This window comes from Panulirus ornatus, chromosome 6 (genome assembly GCF_036320965.1).
Source record: "Panulirus ornatus isolate Po-2019 chromosome 6, ASM3632096v1, whole genome shotgun sequence".
NCBI classification, from domain to species: Eukaryota; Metazoa; Arthropoda; class Malacostraca; order Decapoda; family Palinuridae; genus Panulirus; species Panulirus ornatus.
This window is the reverse complement of record NC_092229.1, coordinates 48,863,885-48,876,427: the sequence shown is the minus strand read 5'-3', so window position 1 is coordinate 48,876,427 and position 12,543 is coordinate 48,863,885. Positions and strand designations below refer to the sequence as shown.

The window sequence follows — 12,543 nt, the reverse complement described above, 5'->3', positions numbered from 1 at the left end:
TTTCCACAAGGGAGGAGGGATGGCAATAAGAGATTTCCTTTCGACGAATCCTTACTTGCGAAAAAGTCATACCCTGTGAGTTAAATAAGAGTTGCCTGAAGAATTATAGAACAAAAGATTTAACCTACGAATAGCTAGATAGATGCAGCAAGGTAGTTGTTAAACATGAAACATGAAGAAGGCTTGTTGGGTGTTCGTGTAAAGCGAGCATGGCGTAGTGTTACACAGCAAATTGTTGGCGGAAATGCGATAGGTAATAATTAGTTCAATTTTTATTTCTGTCGTACACACGTCTAGTTTAGTTTATTACATGCCAACGAGAAACAACTAATCAACTAGAATTGTTAGTGTAGTTTTATGTGGATTCAGAAGGTAGTTGTGGAGATCAATTATGTCAATAAAATATGACGTGGTACAAATTTGACGATTTTAAAACCTAAGCTCGCGTAATGTTTAAAGGCAGAGGACACACGATTTCCAGAGGAAGGGTGTTAGTAGTTGGTGTTTCGTACTTTTCGTTCAACTTTGGGTCTACAGCTAGCGATCTGTGATGTTCGACGAGTTAAGCTTTTTCTTTTCCACTCATCCCAACCGCTAGCAGGTAAGAAATAGTTATAATTTCATCATTAGGAGTAAAAAAAGTGGATTAGAATAGATGCTGTGGCGTAGGACAAGGCTTGAGTTTACTAAGATTTAGCTATTTAAGTAGGAAGTGTAAGTAAAGGGCTAGGTTATCCAGCAAGTAAGTAAGGCAGGAGTGAATTACGTTTTTAAACCTTTTAAGTAGGGAAGACAGTGGTGAATCCTAGTGTAGCCAATGAAGTTAGTGTGAATCTTGATTGCTGCAGTAAATCCACATAAATTTAACCCCAAATGCTCAGCTTTCTGTAGGGCTAGGTCGATGAATTGGGTACCTGGGTCAGGCTTGGATATATATAAGTTCCAACAGCCATAATCGAACCCTGGACCTCAGCATGGCAGGCGGGAGCGTTGCGACTAGGCTGTGATCGCCCAATAGTCTACCATTATCGTTTCTACCTGCCACGCCAGGGGGTCCCAGGTTCGATCCTGGCTGTTGGAAGTGCGCGTTCATATGCACTATATATATATATATATATATATATATATATATATATATATATATATATATATATATATATATAAAGAGAGGGAGCTTCATGTGAGCAATATACTTCATTCACAGCGTCTTATACATTAAATATCACATAACTGCACCCTACAATCCCCCAGAGTCAAACAGCTTGGAGGGCTACCCACGTATCACTTGACTGTGCCTCAAGTGATATATATATATATATATATATATATATATATGATAATGATTTATAGCTATCCTGTGACTGATTTTCATGAGAGACCTGGTGTTACCCAGGGCCTTTCTGAAGGTACCTACAACCCACGACTACGCTACTTCCAGTAGCAGGGAAATGTATTTCTTTGATGAGGCTGTGCTCTCAGTGATACGTCCCCGCCAAAGGGTGAATTTTTACTCCCTGTGCAATCTGGATTTGGTGGGAGTCTGGTAACACACACACACACACACACACACACACACACACACACGCACACACACACAACGACTGGTACTAGATTTGAACATGAAGAATAACCTCATGGTATCCTCAGTAAACACTTCCTCGTGCCCTACCTGCTTCGTGACTCGTCCCATATCCGAGACAAACAAAGCAGCTACGCCACACTGAAGGAAAGCATGAGCAAACGCAAATGTGTGTGTGTGTGTGTGTGTGTGTGTGTGTGTGTGTGTTTCTCCTTTAATTTCACCCTCTCTAGTATTCTGTGATGACCTCCAGTGAGAATGGATGACCTTTAATGGTCTTTAAATAGCTCCTGAGCACCGCGACTTGATTCCGCTCTCAAAGACCTCCGAATGGTACCATCAAGTTGGAATGTACACTTGGTAATCTACATATATTTCTACCAAGGGGGAGGAAAGTATTTTCTGATATGTGGAAATTACCTTAGAAAATATAGAATCGCTGACACCAGTGTGTCATGACTAAGTTCTTCGGTATAATTTTAGAAGAGTTAAGTGAAACTTGTAAAGTTTGGTCTGAAGAATTAAAAGTGAAGCCACCCCAGAATTCCATGTAAGATTAAAGATGCTCCAAATGTAATTCGGGGCAGAATTGCATTTTGCAAAGTGAAGCAACAGACGAAAGTTTAATTCGGAGGAAAGTCGTATTAAAGTTTTAATTGGAGAGAGAAATGCACTTTCTATTTCCTGCGTTTCTGACTACTGATAATTCAAACCATAATGATCGTGGTGGGGGGATGAAGTACAAATGACATTTACTCGATTCTTTATAAAGATTAAGTGTTACAAGGCGCTGTTGGTAATTACTGGCAACTACGTCTTGTGTTAGGATATTAGTTGACTGTGCAACTTTTTCGTGTGCTAGGATATTGGTTCACTGTACTCGAACAATATAGGCAGCCTAGTTGCCTACATATTATAATGAAAATATCTTAAATGTCTTAAGGCAGGATCAGAGGATACCAGAGCTGGGTGGCCTTTTAAAGGCCAACAAATATACCCCCTTTTGAAAATGATGCTAAACCTTTCTTTTTATTATAGCCATATATATATATATATATATATATATATATATATATATATATATATATATATATATATATATATATATATTCCCAGTGAAACAATCGGCAGTCCAAAAGCATTATGTTTACCATTTATGCCTGGATCATATTCACATTCGTCTGTATGATTTGATCGAGTCTCAACTGGTAACCCACTAAGATCTTTTGATCACTTTAGATATAGTATATCAAACTCGTAGCATTTCTGAAACGAAAATTACTTTACTTACCGTAGTTACTTACAGCTCACACTTCAAACTTCACTTATATACGTCTATAGTTCTTAGCTGTACCGGTTCTCTCTGTATTGGCCCCCGTGTTTCCCGTCCTCGCCGCTATTGTTTTGGTGGCGCTGGTGAGGTGCATACAGGACGGCCACGTAGCCTAATGGAATTTTAACTTTCCAATATAAATATGGCGGTGGCAGTTACAACTCTGAATATGGCTTATTCTTGGGAATATGTTGGCTACTTCGTCCCTTGAAGAGATTTTTATCTTACGAAAATAAAAGTGAAAGATATTAATATGATAATCAGATGAGCATTACGACTTCACCTCAGGTTTTAGAAAACGGAGGTAAAAGGTATTTTTCCCCCGTCTCCATTACTGAGTAGGAGCATTTGGTTGGTGGTCAGGTGGCTTATTCGGTTTTATACTGCTAGGGTTAATAAGGCCGGCAGCTTTATTTATTTATTTATCTATTTATTTTTGCAACCACCAATCGAAATGATTTGAAATGCCTTATTCAGGTGATCAAAATGGATTTGAATCGTACACGCCGTCATTGACGGGTCTGTATGCTCTGGGTGAGAGATTTAGTAGTGAGAAAGGTTCGTTAGATGCTCTTCCTAACTCTTATTCATCCCTGAACACTTGTTAAGTTAGGGTGAATGTCGGAACTGCCTTTCAAAACAAAGTCGAATGTCAGCAGGACAACGAAATACGTAAAACTGTTTTTGAAAAAACAAAAATCAAACTTGTTTTATGTTTTTGACTTGTAGATTAGATTTTGGACTAATTGATATCGTGCTGCAGATACCCCGTAGATATGACTGTGTATACGTACTTAAAAGAGTGCCTTGTTGACGATAGTACGGGCATGGTTTAGCGTTGTTTCTTCGTGCTCCAGGGTCGTACTTACGTTCCCTAGGGTCGTACTTGCGTTCTCTAGGGTCGTACCTTCGTGCTCCGGGGTCATGCTTACGTTCTCTAGGGTCGTACTTACGTTCTCTATGGTCGTGCTTGCGTTCTCTAGGGTCGTACCTTCGTGCTCAGGGGTCGTACCATCGTGCTTCGGGATTGCACCTTCCTGCTCAACGGTGTTAATAAGAAAGCACAAGACACCTGAAATAACATATTCCCTCTACCAACACACAGTCAGATATACGGGACAAGTAATGTGCAGTCTCATACCGCCGACTCAGAAGGTGATTGATTACCCACTTTCTCTTTTGAGTTCCTCTTTCGTAATGCGTTTTAGTAACTTCATCAATATGCTTCAAGATTGGACCATAAGAATGCACTTGAGACATCCATTCCTTGGGAGTTTCTGTACAAAACTTCGCCTGGCACTGTATACCTTCTTTCACACGACTTCCCGATTGCTTAGTATGAGTGAGTTTAATTTTTGTCCGTGTGTGTGTGTGTGTGTGTGTGTGTGTGTGTGTACACACGCATATATCAGCCTATGCCAGACCCGCTGTTTTTTACACACGCATTTACACTCGCGCACACAGCATTCAGAAGTTCAAAAAGTGTGTTTATGTGTATGTGTTGTGTTGAGATATACACTCCCTTTCATTATATATTTCACCCTTATACTTCAATGATTGTACTTCGTCAAGAGCATCATTGTCATGGCTCATTCTTCAAGGGATGGCATAAAAAAAAAATGATATTAACAAGGCATCAAGGTATAATTCTTTAACGCAGTTGGTCCATCATGCACTTCATCCGCAAAAAAATATTTTCACATTCTCCCACCTCGTTCGGGGAACCAGGGGTCGCCCTCGCCTACACCACTGTTACTAACCACCACCACCACTTGACACCACTTTCATCACCACCAACACTACCACCACTTTCACCACCACCACCTCACAACTCAGTTCACGTCAACATTCACAGTTGCTCCCAAGATTTAAAATTCTGTGGCCCAGCGTGAGGAGAGAAATTCCTGCAGGGTTCTGCTGGCGTAGTGCAAGATGTATGGGGCTGGAGAACTTGCTGAAGAAAAGAAAATCTTATAAAATACTTTTACCGTGGGACGAGGAGGAGAGGAGAGTGGGGGCGACCACCACCGAGTTTTAAAAATGTGTACAGTTTTATCCTCGAGTTGATAGTCTCCGTAAGACTGAGAATGAACTTTGTCCATATGTCTACAACTCTCCCGGGCCGAAATGTAATATTTTTGTTTATGCTGCAGAGGCCTAAGCAACTTTCTAGAATAAATAGTTCGAACTCTGGTTATACATCTGTTCTTCCAGGGTAAGAACAAATCATGCTATTTTTTTTATTATTATTATTATTATTACTGGAAGCTGATAAAAACGTTGGTATTTTAAGTCAGCAGTAAAGTAATTTAGACTTACTTCATAGATCGTGATAAGATAACACCATATGTTCGATATATATATGTACCGTACGGATTCTAATATTCATGTGGGATTCGCTGGAGAGCGCTTTAAACCCGAGGCTTTGTCAACTTTCCCTTCCATATTCCCATAACCTTCCCTGGATCACTGGATCCCCGAGAGCCCTCCAGCGAATCTCCTCCGTTATTCTTCAGCGCCTAAAACTTGTCCCCCTTCAGTCAACGCTTCCCAAGACCCGTCCAGAATTCTTCCTCTCGTAGAGCCCGTCTCTCTAGCGAACAGTCCTGGAACACAATTGCTTTTATGTATTAGCCGCCGGAACCTGGAGACCCGCTGGTGTCCGTGGACCCATATACTAGGTAGGAACTACCCTCTTCTTTGAGGACCAGAGTTGTCTAACTGGGTCTTCTTGAAGAATCTAACCGGGTCTTCTGGATGAATCTAACTGGGTCTTCTGGAAGAATCTAACCGGGTCTTCTGGAAGAATCTAACCGGGTCTTCTGGAAGAATCTAACCGGGTCTTCTAGAAGAATCTAACTGGGTCTTCTGGATGAATCTAACCGGGTCTTCTGGAAGAATCTAACTGGGTCTTCTGGAAGAATCTAACTGGGTCTTCTGGAAGAATCTAACTGGGTCTTCTGGAATAATCTAACTGGATCTTCTGGAATAATCTAACTGGGTCTTCTGGAAGAATATAACTGGGTCTTCTGGAGCAGTGTATTTAACCTTACCTATTCGTCTCTGTCATTTGGCCGTGCGGCTACATTATTGGTTACACTTCATTGTTTTTCATTTTTGGAATTCATTAGTATGTTATCTGATGATAAGGCGGCAATGGCACTCTCGAGTGAGAAATTGTAGAAGCTGGTGTGCGAGCATGGGCGAGTGTGTGAAAGGAGAAAGTTGAGAGTTTAGATGTGAACATATGCAAGATTATATATATACAAGGTTTAGGCGAGGAGAGAGAGAGAGAGAGAGAGAGAGAGAGAGAGAGAGAGAGAGAGAGAGAGAGAGAGAGAGAGAGGTTGGCTTGAGTGTGAGTTTGACTAGAGAGAATAAGGAGAAAGTGGATTTTTTTTTCCTAGTATACCGAAGAGTGGACATGACTAGTAGATGGATCCATGAAGTAGACTAAAGAGTGAGTGAGGGTGTTGAGGTCCTGGGAGCAGTGAAGAATGTGTGTGTGTGTGTGTGGAAGGAGAGGTCATTGCCTCTTGAGGGGGGCAAAGATAAGTATGCATGATGGTTCTGTAGTCGCCGTGGTGTTGGATGGGTACAAATATATACTGTATTTAGACGTCTTGGATGAAGCAGTGAGCCTGTACTTACGTCTTGCAGATATAGACAATGTGTAAACATAAATTTACACTTATTTAGATCTAAGACTTCCTGTAAACCAGACACTAGCATTATGCTCACACGAATCAGTCTGCAAATGGTTACTCAGAATCGATAAGATTTTACAACACCTTGATTCCTTATTTTCCAGTTTCCAGGAATTCTGGGAAAAAAGATTCATTTTTTTTATATTCGCTTCAAGTTTGAAAAGAGGAGCTTCAGTTTCTGAGAATACTCATCACAAGCCATTTCTGTTCCCAGAGTTCTAAGAAGCATTTTTTTTTCTTTTTGATTGTTCGATAATCTAATTTTTTTTTTTTTCTGGTAATGTGTTATGATGTTAGTCCCATCACTGTCGGGGTTGGATTGTCATCATGATATACACGTCATTAGAGATTTGAGTGTAAGGAAGTTTATATTCGGTAAATGAAAGAATATGACAATTTTTTTTTAGTGTTTGATTCTCATTTTTTTATACGCTTTTCATACATATTCGTCATTTCCCGCGTCATCGAGGTAGCGTTAAGAACAGAGGACTGAGTCTCGGAGGAAATATCCACACTTGGCCCCTTCCTCTGTTCCTTCTTTTGGAAAATAAAAAAAAAAAAAGGAGGGGTTAGGATTTCCAGCCCCCCTTCTCCCTCCCCTTTCAGTCGCCTTTTACGACACGCAGGGAAGACGTGGGATGTTATTCAAGTATAAATGTTTGATTATACTTCATAGATGAATGAGATCTACAGCCTTACGTCGGGAGATCAAACAGACGTGGTTGGATTGAACTTGGTGATTGATTGATGAGATGTTTTGAGGTAGGCTTGAGCTTAAAGTTCTGTCATCATCAATTTTTTTTCGTATTCTGTTTCTAAACTCCTCAAGAACCCTGCGACGAACCACTCCGAAATTCGTCAACCCCTAAAACTCCTATTATTCCCCCGACCCCAGTCAATATTCCCCAGATTCCTTTGACAAAAATCCACCCACCCTCATCCCCCTCCTCTCTAATTTCTCACCTCCCACAATCTTTCCTCTCGTCAGCTGTTGAGGAAGACAGTCACAAGTGTATCTAGAGTCGCCCAGATCTTACCGCATTGTGGAAAATGTCAGCATATCGACCGATAACTACGCCATAGCAACGTGGGAGAATACTTAAGACACACCACACATCTGCAGAGTAGAGGAAGTCCATTCCCCCACACTGGCGCGCAAGGCATGGCCAAATATTCCTTCCTCTCGTTATCTCTCTCTGTGTGCGGATCTACCAGAATATCGACCTAATCCCGGGATATTCACAGTTTCCAGCAGTTACCGCCTTCCATTCCCAGCCGTTGATGACGGCAGACAGGTCTTCCTGCTCACCGGGTTATGGAAAAAAGGTCTTTTAGTGTCTCTTTCTGGAGGGAAATGAAAAAACGATAAAACGCATCCCGAGTCCAGCGACAAATTTGTAGGATCACGACGACCCAGTTCTCCCTCCTCATGGTTCATGTGGAAACCCATGCTTATATTACCTTCACTACGACCACACTGCTCATAATGGAGGACTATCCCCGAAAAGAAAAGAAAAATAACGTAAGATAAAATGTCTCTTTTCCTTTACGTGTTGAACATATGTTTCGTTGTAACGTAGATAACACGTGAATGCGTTACGGCGGCTAGTAATGTGTTGGTTACGTTATATAGAGCAAATAAGTGACAACAACCGCATTGTGAAGGTCATTTTTCTTGGATAAGAAGATAAAGAAATACCTGTGTGTGTGTGTGTGTGTGTGTGTGTGTGTGTGTGTGTGTGTGTGTGTGTGTAGATTACAACAAACACGTGACTTTATAAATGCAGAAAATCCACTAGGAAAGGGAAACACGAGAATCCTAAGCGCCTTCCTATCTTGCCATATCTTCACAGGATTATCCACAGAGAGAACCAAATATACATTACAGGTTCAAAAGATGTGGTAATACACGAAAGTGCTCAGGATTCTCGTGTTTCTTTTTTCACACTGTTTCTGCATATATATATATATATATATATATATATATATATATATATATATATATATATATATATATATATGAAGTGAAGTGTTTTAGATATCTGGGAGTGGATCTGTCAGCGGATGGAACCATGGAAGCGGAAGTGGATCATAGGGTGGGGGAGGGGGCGAAAATTTTGGGAGCCTTGAAAAATGTGTGGAAGTCGAGAACATTATCTCGGAAAGCAAAAATGGGTATGTTTGAGGGAATGGTGGTTCCAACAATGTTGTATGGTTGCGAGGCGTGGGCTATGGATAGAGATGTGTGCAGGAGGATGGATGTGCTGGAAATGAGATGTTTGAGGACAATGTGTGGTGTGAGGTGGTTTGATCGAGTAAGTAACGTAAGGGTAAGAGAGATGTGTGGAAATAAAAAGAGCGTGGTTGAGAGAGCAGAAGAGGGTGTTTTGAGGTGGTTTGGGCACATGGAGAGAATGAGTGAGGAGAGATTGACCAAGAGGATATATGTGTCGGAGGTGGAGGGAACGAGGAGAAGAGGGAGACCAAATTGGAGGTGGAAGGATGGAGTGAAAAAGATTTTGTGTGATCGGGGCCTGAACATGCAGGAGGGTGAAAGGAGGGCAAGAAATAGAGTGAATTGGAGTCATGTGGTATACAGGGGTTGACGTGCTGTCAGTGGATTGAATCAAGGCATGTGAAGCGTCTGGGGTAAACCATGGAAAGCTGTGTAGGTATGTATATTTGCGTGTGTGGACGTGTGTATGTACATGTGTATGGGGGGGGGGGGGGGGTTGGGCCATTTCTTTCGTCTGTTTCCTTGCGCTACCTCGCAAACGCGGGAGACAGCGACAAAGTATAAAAAAAAAAAAAAAAAAAATATATATATATATATATATATATATATATGTAACCATGGAAGCGGAAGTGAATCATGGGGTGGGGGATGGGGCGAAAATTCTGGGAGCCTTGAAGAATGTTTGGAAGTCGAGAACATTATCTCGGAAAGCAAAAATGGGTATGTTTGAAGGAATAGTGGTTCCAACAATGTTGTATGGTTGCGAGGCGTGGGCAGGAGGGTGGATGTGCTGGAAATGAGATGTTTGAGGACAATATACGGTGTGAGGTGTTTGATCGAGTAAGTAATGTAAGGGTAAGAGAGATGTGTGGAAATAAAAAGTGTGTGGTTGAGTGAGCAGAAGAGGGTGTTTTGAAATGGCTTGGTCACACGGAGAGGATGAGTGAGGAAAGATTGATCAAGAGGATATATGTGAGGGGGCCAGGTGAGGATATTCCCTCAAAAGCCCAGTCCTCTGTTCTTAACGCTACCTCGCTAACGCGGGAAATGGCAGATAGTATGAAAGAAAAAGAAAGATATATATATATATATATATATATATATATATATATATATATATATATATATATATATTTTTATATAATTTTTATACCATACCGTCTGTCTTTAGCGAAACATGGAGGAATTCTGTCGTCCAAACCGCTGGGTGGGGGATTTCATTTCACGATCGAGTTACTATGACAGGGTTGCACAAGTTACTTCAATTTGCATCCATCGCGTCTCTGTTTCAGGCATTTTTCTAGTCTTTTTTTTTTTTTTTTAGGGTGGCGGCGGTCCACATCTACGTCAGAGAGACAAAAAAAAAGGATTAGTCTTCGTTCTTTTAGGATTTGATAATAAAAGCCCAGGAATATCTTACAGGGATATTGTATGTACATACTACATCAGCCATTTAACCGTCGTAGATAAGTATAGTAGTGTGTGCATCCCCCCCACTAAGCTCCGTGATTCTATTTTGGCGTCTCTTGTTGCCTCGAAGGGACTGTATGGTCTATTTGCTATCTGCCATTCCCCCCTGATTTCATCCCTTGTATGTCCTTCACCAGTGACTCTCTTCTTCAAGTCTCGGGTGGAGCACTGGTGATGTAAAGGAGTCATATAGGTGATCATATAATCCGGGACACAAAGGCAAGCGTGATAGAGCGATGCACAGCTCACAAGAGAATATATACGTATATGTTCCCCAAGGTATGTGCATACTCTATTCCGGGATATAACATGGAACGTACAAACGCATAATGTGATTAACTTAGTGTATTGGAACATGCTGGGCATAGTGCACAAAGCGTAGTAAATAATGGTATTTCAGTTCAACTTGACCCCTGACGGTATGAACCCTTAAGAACGAAGATTTGACCTTTGGGTAATGATAGCCCCTGTTCTTTTTTGACCTTACCCTTCGGAGTCAGGTCATGTGTAAAGGTGTTGAAGGGTCATTTCGTCGAGGTCAGGTTGAAACTGAAAATATAATTCAACGCCAAAACAACAAACAAAAAAAAGGCAAGAAGACATGTTCCTGGTGGAGGTGTGTAGCATGCATGAGAACAGCCAGCTGTTCCACTGACCCAACTTCCTCTGTAGGTGGTGTTTATAGATAAATGACATAATCTCTCCTTTGGAAGAACTCGACAAATTTTTATTTCAAACTTCTGCTGACAAGGAGAGATTAAGAATAAATTTGCCTCTGACAGTTTCCTCGCAGAAAAAGAGTCACAAACATTTTTTTTCCATGTATATTTATGAGACTAACTCTCCCCCCCCCCCCCCCCCCCCGCGCAAACTTTAGAATTCGTAGATTTTTTGAAATGATTCAAATGCTCAATTCATTTTACGAAAGAAGTAACGCAAGTGCTTATTTTTTTTTCGTTCCAGAAAAACCGGTTGAAAATGTTTCTTGCCTAAGGTAAGAAAAACCACTATTCAAAACGCGTATAAGAGGTATTGAAAACTATTTTTCGTTGCTTTGTTTCATTGTTCTAGTGTTTTACTTGACGCAGGGGAACATATGAGCTCTTAGAAGAAACCCTTGGCTCAGAGAATATCTATGTGACTTATGAGTTAGTTCACTATAGGATTAGGTAGACTGTATGAACAGGTTGTTTGACAGGGAGGCTCACTAAATTACTAGGTAGGGTGGTACACTGACGTCTGGGTGACTTTAACAGGAGAACTGGTTGAATTGGGGGTAAGTAAACGGTAGCATTCAAAGACCGACTGGATTACTTAAAGAGAATGGGAGTTAACTGGAAGATTAAGGGAACTGTAGGGACTGAGGGAACTGTAGGGCTGAGGTAACTGTAGGGGCCTAGGGAACCGTAGGAGCTGAGGTAACTGTAGGGCTGAGGTAACTGTAGGGCTGAGGTAACTGTAGGGGCTGTGGTAACTGTAGGGGCTGTGGTAACTGTAGGGCTGAGGTAACTGTAAGGGCTGAGGTAACTGTAGGGGCTGAGGGAACTGTAGGGCTGAGGGAACTGTAGGGACTGAGGTAACTATAGGGCTGAGGGAACTGTAGGGCTGAGGTAACTGTAGGGCTGAGGTAACTGTAGGGGCTGAGGTAACTGTAGGGCTGTGGTAACTGTAGGGGATGAGGTAACTGTAGGGGCTGAGGTAACTGTAGGGGCTGAGGTAACTGTAGGGACTGAGGGAACTGTAGGGGCTGAGGTAACTGTAAGGGCTGAGGTAACTGTAGGGCTGAGGTAACTGTAGGGGCTGAGGTAACTGTAGGGCTGTGGTAACTGTAGGGCTGAGGTAACTTGGAGTTTTAAAGTAACCAAGGCTAATGCGACTGTAGTTGCTGAGGTGACTGGAGACCGGGTGAGGTCAAGGTCAATAGATACTATTTCGGGGTCAAAAAAAAAAAAAAAAGAAATCGGCAGACGACTTGAGGTCAGGCCTTTACGTCAGCAACAATTAGGTTGTATGGCGGACTATGACCAACACTGCCCTTGGATATTAATTACAGGCCTCTTGGCTTCTTAACAGACCTAACATTCACTCTGAGAGAGAGAGAGTTGGACCACGACTTCGATTAATGATGACCTCGCAAGAGGATTCGTGACCTCGAGGGAGCATTATATATTTGGGGAAGACTTTTGATATAGGTATATAGCGTAGAGGACAGATGGAG

The 12,543-nt window shown here is 41.6% G+C and overlaps 1 long non-coding RNA gene across 2 annotated transcripts in view; it reads left to right on the top strand.

Annotated features, from left to right (window-relative positions):
* The first annotated feature begins 469 nt into the window (after positions 1–469).
* Positions 470–12,543, top strand: part of LOC139749214 (uncharacterized) — a 228,308-nt gene continuing 216,234 nt past the window's right edge. For both annotated transcript variants that reach the window (XR_011712928.1, XR_011712929.1), the window contains exon 1: positions 470–601. This is a non-coding gene — a long non-coding RNA (uncharacterized lncRNA). The remainder of the gene's footprint in view (positions 602–12,543) is intronic.